This window comes from Lepidochelys kempii, chromosome 4 (assembly GCF_965140285.1).
Source record: "Lepidochelys kempii isolate rLepKem1 chromosome 4, rLepKem1.hap1, whole genome shotgun sequence".
NCBI classification, from domain to species: domain Eukaryota; kingdom Metazoa; phylum Chordata; order Testudines; family Cheloniidae; genus Lepidochelys; species Lepidochelys kempii.
In genome coordinates, this window is record NC_136383.1 from 16,711,644 (window position 1) to 16,718,970 (window position 7,327).

Consider the following 7,327-nt stretch of genomic DNA (forward strand, 5'->3'; position numbering starts at 1 on the left):
TTCCCCAAATCCCCACCCCGGCCCCGCCTCCTCCCCTGAGCGCGCCGCATTCCCCCTCCTTCCCCCCCTTAGGGAAAGAAGAGGTTAAAAATATTTAGACAAGTTAGATGTACTCAAATGGGCAGGGCCTGATGAAAGTCATCCTAGGGTACTTAAAGAACTAGCTGAAGCAATCTCAGAAGTGCTACCAATCATCCTTGAGAACTCATGGAGGATGGGTGAGGTCCCAGAGGACTGAAGAAGGGAGACTACGTATCTATCTTCAAAAAGGGGAACAAAGAAGAGCTGGGGAATTATAGACCAGTCAGTCTAACTTTGATACCTGGAAAGATACTGAACTAATTATTAAACAATCACTTTGTAAGCACCCAGAGGATAACAGGGTTATAAGGACTAGCCAGCACAGATTTGTCAAGAACAAATCATGCCAGACCAACCTAATTTCCTTCTTTGACTGTGTTTCTGGCCTAGTGGATGGGGGGAGCTATAGATGGGATATATCTTGATTTTAGCTAAGCTTTTGACACAGCTCCACATAATATTCCCACAAGCAAATGAGGAAAAAGCAGTCTAGATGAAATTACTATAAGGTGGGTGCACAACTGGGTGAAAGACTACACTCAAAGTTATCAATGGTTCGCTGTGAGACTTGAAGAGCATATCTAGTAGGGCAGTGGCGCGAAGCCTTTCCAGACTACTGTACCCCTTTTAGGAGTCTGATTTGTCTTGTGTAGCCCCAAGTTTCACCTTACTTAAAAAACTACTTGCTTACAAAATCAGACATAAAAATACAGAAGAGTCACAACACACTATTACTGAAAAATTGGGTACGTTCTCATTTTTACCATATAATCATATAATAAAATAAATCAATTGGAATATAAATATAAATATTATACTTACATTTCAGTGTATAGTATATAGAGCAGTATAAACAAGTCACTGTCTGATGACTCGTACTTTTTTTGTAGCCTGTTGTAAAACTAGGTAAATATCTGGATGTGTTGATGTATCTCCTGGAAGACCTCTACTTACCCCTGGGGGCATGCATACTCCTGGCTGAGAGCCACTGTAGTAGGGTCCTGGGTCCAGTACTATTCAATGATCAAGACAATGGAATGGAGCACACATTTATAAATTTGCAGATGGCACCAAGCTGGGAGGAGAGGATTATAATTGAAAATGACTGTGACAAACTGGAGAATTGGTCTGAAATCAACAAGATGAAATTTCATAAAGATAAGTGCAAAGTACTTCACTTAGGAAGGAAAAAACAAATGCACAACTACAAAATGGAGAATAACTGGCCAGGTGGTAGTACTGCTGAAAACGATCTAGGGGTCTGTGGCGGGATGGTCACCCCATCATGCCTCAGAGGGCTTGAAACAGCCCTAAGAGAGGGCTATAGCCAGAGGAAAGCTAGGCTGATTGGGGGAAGTAGCCACTGGTGGGGCCATGCCCCAGTCAGGCCACAGCTGGCCCTTTTAGAGGGCTGTTAGCCAGGAGCTGAGACAGACACTCTCTCTAGCTACCTGGAGAGAGGAGAACCTGGCTGCCTGGGAAGCTGAGGAGGGTACCTAGGGCAGAGCAGTGCTGGGGAAGGGCAGAGGGAGCTGGGGAGCTCCAGCCTAGCAGAGCCCCAGGCTGCAGGCCAAGGTAAAGGCCCCGAAAGGGTACTAAGACTGCAGAGGAGCAGCCCAGACCTAGACAGAGGCAGCTGGTCTGACCCCGCCCTTGCCAGTGATGACTGGTACAGACTGCAGTCTGCCCCAGGGAGCGGGGGCTAGATGATGACTGACAGTAGCCACTGAGGCAAGGGAGGTGTTGCCGGCACCCAGGGCCGAGAGGCTAAACAATAGCTGGAGTTGGTTCGCTACCTGGTGTGCTACACCCAATAATCACAACGGGGTGGAGAAGCAGAAAAGTTTATTTGCAGCTGCAAAAAGGTACAGGGAGAATAAAATCTCAAATCCTGCACACAGAGCAGGAAGTTACACAGGCTTTTATACATCCTTTTTCCCAGCATACTTATCCAATAGCAAGCTGCCCTAAGTATCCATATAGCCAGCCAATCCAGTTCCAAGCTAGTTCCCTTGTTCTCTGTATCATTTCTTAAACCATACATAAAGCTGCTTTATTCATCATTGTTCTTCCATATCTGCCCTGTTTGGCCTTGCTTAGTTTCAGGCAGCCTGACTCTGCAGCATATTGTTGCAGATCCTCAGCATAACTGCTGCGAGTGCCTCCAGGCGGGGGGCCAAGGACACTTGGGCCTAGTACGCAGAGCTGCTGCGAGTGCCTCCAGGCGGGAGCGGGGGCCAAGGACACTTGGGCCTAGTGCGAGGGGGCTTCATCGACGCTCGTGGTCTTCCATCCCCTCGAGTTACCTAGTGGCCATGCCCCAGTGTCCCTAACAGAGGGATAGGGGGTTGGGGGTTCCCCGGGGAGGGGAGACCCTGATTCGGGGTTACAGGTAGAACCCTGATCTAGAATGGCACCGGGGTCCAGGAGGGACACGGGGGGCCAGTGGCAGGTGAGACACCTGCCTGAAGAGGGCGCTCCAGACTGGAAAGAGCTAATTCCCTGGATGACCGACAGGAGGCGCCACACCGGTGAGTCGTTGCCCTGTCACAGGGTCATAGTGGATCACAAATAAAATACTGTATTTGCGAGAGCTTCAAAATGAACCCAGGACAAAGGTCCATTCCTGCCTATGACTTCTAGATTATGTGGCTTCATGAATGTACGTGAGCCCACATGGCTGCCTTTATCTCAGGTGCTTGCAGGTCTGGTTCCACTCTGTAACATCCAAGCAGGCACTCTCTGGACATGCTGATTTGTGAACCTCAGTGAGTGCTTTCTTCCCTGGATTGGTGGGTGGACCCAGACAATGTCTGTGCCTGAGTTCTCTTCTGCAATCCAGAATCAACAACAATGACTCTTATCACAGATGCCACCACCATGAGTGCTCTTTGAAGACCGAAATACTGAACTTCATATTTCAGAAATGGGGTACACCTATCATACATCTTTTTGGTCGAAGGGTCTTCTCTACACCTTTACTCCAATTCTCTTGATCCCAAGGTTGATCAGAAAGCTAAAACAGGACCAGGCAACATTAATACTGATAGTCTCAGCTTGGCCAAGATTCTGTTGGTATACAGATCTCCAAGACCTCTTGATACAACCTCCAATAACCAGGCCATTGATCAAGGGATTATTGTCCCAGAATCAGGGACACATTCTACATCCCAATCTGTAGAATCTTCATAGAATTATTGACATATAGGGCTGGAAGGGACCTCAAGAAGCCATCAAGTCCAGCTTTCTACACTGAGGCAGGACAAAGTAGACATAGACAATCCCTGAGAGGTTTTTGTCCAACCTGTTCTTAAAAACCTCCAGTGATGAGGATTCCACAGCCTCCTTTGGAAGCCTGTTCCAGAGCTTCAGTACCTTTATAGTTGGAAAGTTTTTCCTAATATCTTACCTAAATCTTCCTTGCTGAATATTAAACCCATTATTTGTTGTCCTACCTTCAGTGGACATAGTGAACAACTGATTACAGCCCTCTTTATAACTGCTCTTAACATATGTGAAGATTGTCCCCCCTCAGTCTTCTTTTCTCAAGATAAAACATGCCGATTTTTTTAACTTTCTGCAGCCTTGCGTGTAGTTATGGGTCACTTTAACTAATTACCCACCTCAAGGCGAGGATCTTCATGACAGTAACTCCTCACTTAAAGTCATCCCAACTAACGTTGTTTTGTTGTTATGTTGCTGATCAATTAGGGAACATGCTTGTTTAAAGTTGTGCAATGCTCCCTTATAACACTGTTTGGCAGCTGCCTGCTTTGTCCACTCCTTGCCGGAAGAGCAGCCCATTGCAGCTAGCTGGTGGGGGCTTGGAACCTGGAACCAGGGTGGACCAACAGCCCCCCATCAGCTCCCCTCTCCCCTAAATTCCCTGTGCAGCAGCTGCCCAGCAGGCTATCAACTGCCAGTTCTGCTGTCCCTCCCCCCACTGCTATGTGCTGTCCCTCCTACCCTCGGCCTTGGAGCTGTTCCCGGGAGCCTCCTGCTTGCTGTGTGTGGGGGAGAGTGGGGCTAATGTCAGGGTGTCCCCCTCCCCCCTGATCCTGCACCCCACTTACCCCATCTCCATGGTGCGGGGGACACACGACAGGGCTCAGGACGGAGGGAGCTTCCTGGCAGCAGCAGCAGCTGCTGTCTCAACTTGCTGATCTACTTAAAAAGGCAAATTACTTAGAGTGGAGCCAGTGTACTTAAAGGGGCAATGCACATCTCTCTCTCTCTCACCCAGTGTGTGTCTCTGTTTCTGTCTGCCATGCTGTCTCCCCTCCCTCCATTTGTGCTGCCTTGTGGAGTGTGAGGCTACATTAACAATAATGTGTTAACCCTTGAGGGCTCAGCCGAGTGCTAGTTCATCATGCTTCCGTCGACGTGCACGGGCTGAAATTGTGGAAAAGCAGCATCACTTGCCCCATAACCTCAGCCACGCTGAACACCAGGCCATCCACAGCCTCAGAAACAACTCTGACACCATAATCAAAAAGGCTGACAAAGGGGATGCAGTCATCATCCTGAATAAGTTGGAATATGAACAAGAGGCTGCTAGGCAGCTCTCTAACTTCACATTCTACAAGCCATTACCCTCTGATCCCACTGAAGGTTACCAACAGAAACTACACCATCTGTTCAAGAAACTCCCTGAAAAAGCACAGGAACAGATCTGTGCAGACACATGCCTAGAACCCTCACCAGGGGTATTCTATCTGCTACCCAAGATCCATAAACCTGGAAATCCTGGACGCCCCATCATCTCAGGCATTGGCACCCTGACAGCAGGATTGTCTGGCTATGTAGACTCCCTCTTCAGGCCCGACACTCCCAGCAATCCCAGCTATCTTCGAAACACCACTGACTTCCTGAGGAAACTACAATCCATTGGTGATCTTCCAGAAAATACCCTCCTGGCCACTATGGACGTAGAAGCCCTCTACACCAACATTCCACACAAAGATGGACTACAAGCCATCAGGAACAGTATTCCCGATACTGTCACAGTAAACCTGGTGGCTGAACTTTGTGACTTTGTCCTCACCCATAACTATTTCACATTCGGGGGCAATGTATACCTTCAAGTCAGCGGCACTTCTATGGGTACCCACATGGTCCCACAGTATGCCAACATTTTTATGGCTGACTTAGAACAACGCTTCCTTAGCTCTCGTCTCCTAACGCCCCAACTCTACTTGCGCTACATTGGTGACATCTTCATCATCTGGAAAAGAAGCCCTTGAGGAATTCCACCATGATTTCAACAATTTCCATCCCACCATCAACCTCAGCCTAGACCAATCCACACAAGCGGTCTATTTCCTGGATACTACTGTGCCTGGAAACCTACCGACTGCTATACTTACCTACATGCCTCCAGAAAGAAAAGGAGTACTTGTGGCACCTTAGAGACTAACAAACTTACCTACATGCCTCCAGCTTCCATCCAGGACACACCACAAGATCAATTGTCTACAGCCAAGCTCTAAGATACAACTGCATTTGCTCCAATCCCTCAGACAGAGACAAACACCTACAAGATCTTTGTTAAGCATTCTTAAAACTACAATACCCACCTGCGGAAGTGAAAGAACAGATTGACAGAGCCAGAAGAGTACCCAGAAGCCACCTACTACAGGACAGGCCCAACAAAGAAAATAACAGAACGCCACTAGCTGTCACCTTCAGCCCCCAACTAAAACCTCTCCAGCTCATCATCAAAGATTTACAACCTATCCTGAAAAATGATCCCTCACTCTCACAGATCTTGGGAGACAGGCCAGTCCTCGCTTACAGACAGCCCCCCAACCTGAAGCGAATACTCACCAGCAACCACACAACAAAAACACTAACCCAGGAACCTATCCTTGTAACAAAGCCCAATGCCAACTCTGTCCACATATTTATTCAAGTGACACCATCATAGGACCTAATCACATTAGCCACACCATCAGGGGCTCATTCACCTGCACATCTACCAATGTGATATATGCCATCATGTGCCAGCAATGCTCCTCTGCCATGTACATTGGCCAAACCGGACAGTCTCTACGCAAAAGAATAAATGGACACAAATCTGACATCAAGAACCATAACATTCAAAAACCGGTAGGAGAACACTTCAACCTCTCTGGCCACTCAGTAAAAGATTTAAGGTGGCAATTTTGCAAAAGAAAAGCTTCAAAAACAGACTCCAAGGAGAAACTGCTGAGCTTGAATTAATATGCAATCTAGATACCATTAACTTGGGTTTGAATAGAGACTCTGAGTGGCTGGGTCATTACACATATTGAATCTATTTCCTTAAGTTAAGTATCCTCACACTTTCTTGTCAACTGTCTAAATGGGCCATCTTGATTATCACTACCAAAGTTTTTTTTCTCCTGATGATAATAGCTTATCTTAACTAATTAGCCTCTCACAGTTAGTATGGTAACTTCCAACTTATCTGTGTGTGTGTGTGTGTGTAATATATATATATATATATACACACACATACACATCTCTTACTATATGTTCCATTCTATGCATCCGATGAAGTGGGCTGGAGCCCACGAAAGCTTACGCTCTAATAAATTTGTTAGTCTCTAAGGTGCCACAAGTACTCCTGTTCATTTAGCAGTACGGCATTCCCTGGGAAATATCCTACCCTCTTCCACCCTCTGACTTCACCACCTCAACCAAGCTTCACAATCATCATAGCTATGTACTGTATTAAATTGTTTGTTTAAAACTTATACTGTGTGTATATACACCTCTACCCCGATATAATGCGGTCTGATATAACGTGAATTCAGATATAATGTGGTAAAGCAGAGCTCCGGGGAGCGGGGCTGCTTTACCTCGTATATCCGAATTCATGTTACCGCAAGTGGTTCCTCTGCGCCCGCCCTTACATGCTGAGCCCCCCCCCCCCAACGTGGTCCTTGGGAGCCAAAAAATCTTACCTTCGTATAGGTGAGACCACGTTATATCGGGGTCGGGAGAGGAACAACTTCCCACCCCAGCTCACCTCTGCTCTGCCTCCACCTCCTCCCCTAAACGCGCCACCGCCGCTCCGCTTCCCCCCCTCCCCTCCCTGCCTTCCTTCCAGGCTTCCTGCGCCAAATAGCTGATTGACGCGGCAAGCCTGGAAGGGCGGGTGGGGGGGAGAAGCGGAGCGGCAGCAGCGCACTCAGGGGAGGAGGTGGAGGCAGAGCAGAGGTGAGCTGGGGTGGGAAGTTGTTCCTCTCCCAACCCTGATATA

General features: G+C 47.7%; 1 protein-coding gene across 2 annotated transcripts in view; it reads right to left on the reverse strand.

The window, feature by feature from the left end:
• The window catches only part of PLAC8 (placenta associated 8), a 17,768-nt gene extending 13,513 nt beyond the window's left edge, over positions 1 to 4,255 (reverse strand). Inside the window, exons 1-2 of one of the 2 annotated variants that reach the window (XM_073340535.1) lie at positions 4,155 to 4,255; positions 904 to 1,209 (exon numbers count right to left, since the gene is read on the reverse strand). The gene's annotated coding sequence lies outside the window, so the exon portion shown is untranslated. The remainder of the gene's footprint in view (positions 1 to 903; positions 1,210 to 4,154) is intronic. The other variant, XM_073340536.1, reaches the window with a different exon arrangement.
• Positions 4,256 to 7,327: the final 3,072 nt, after the last annotated feature.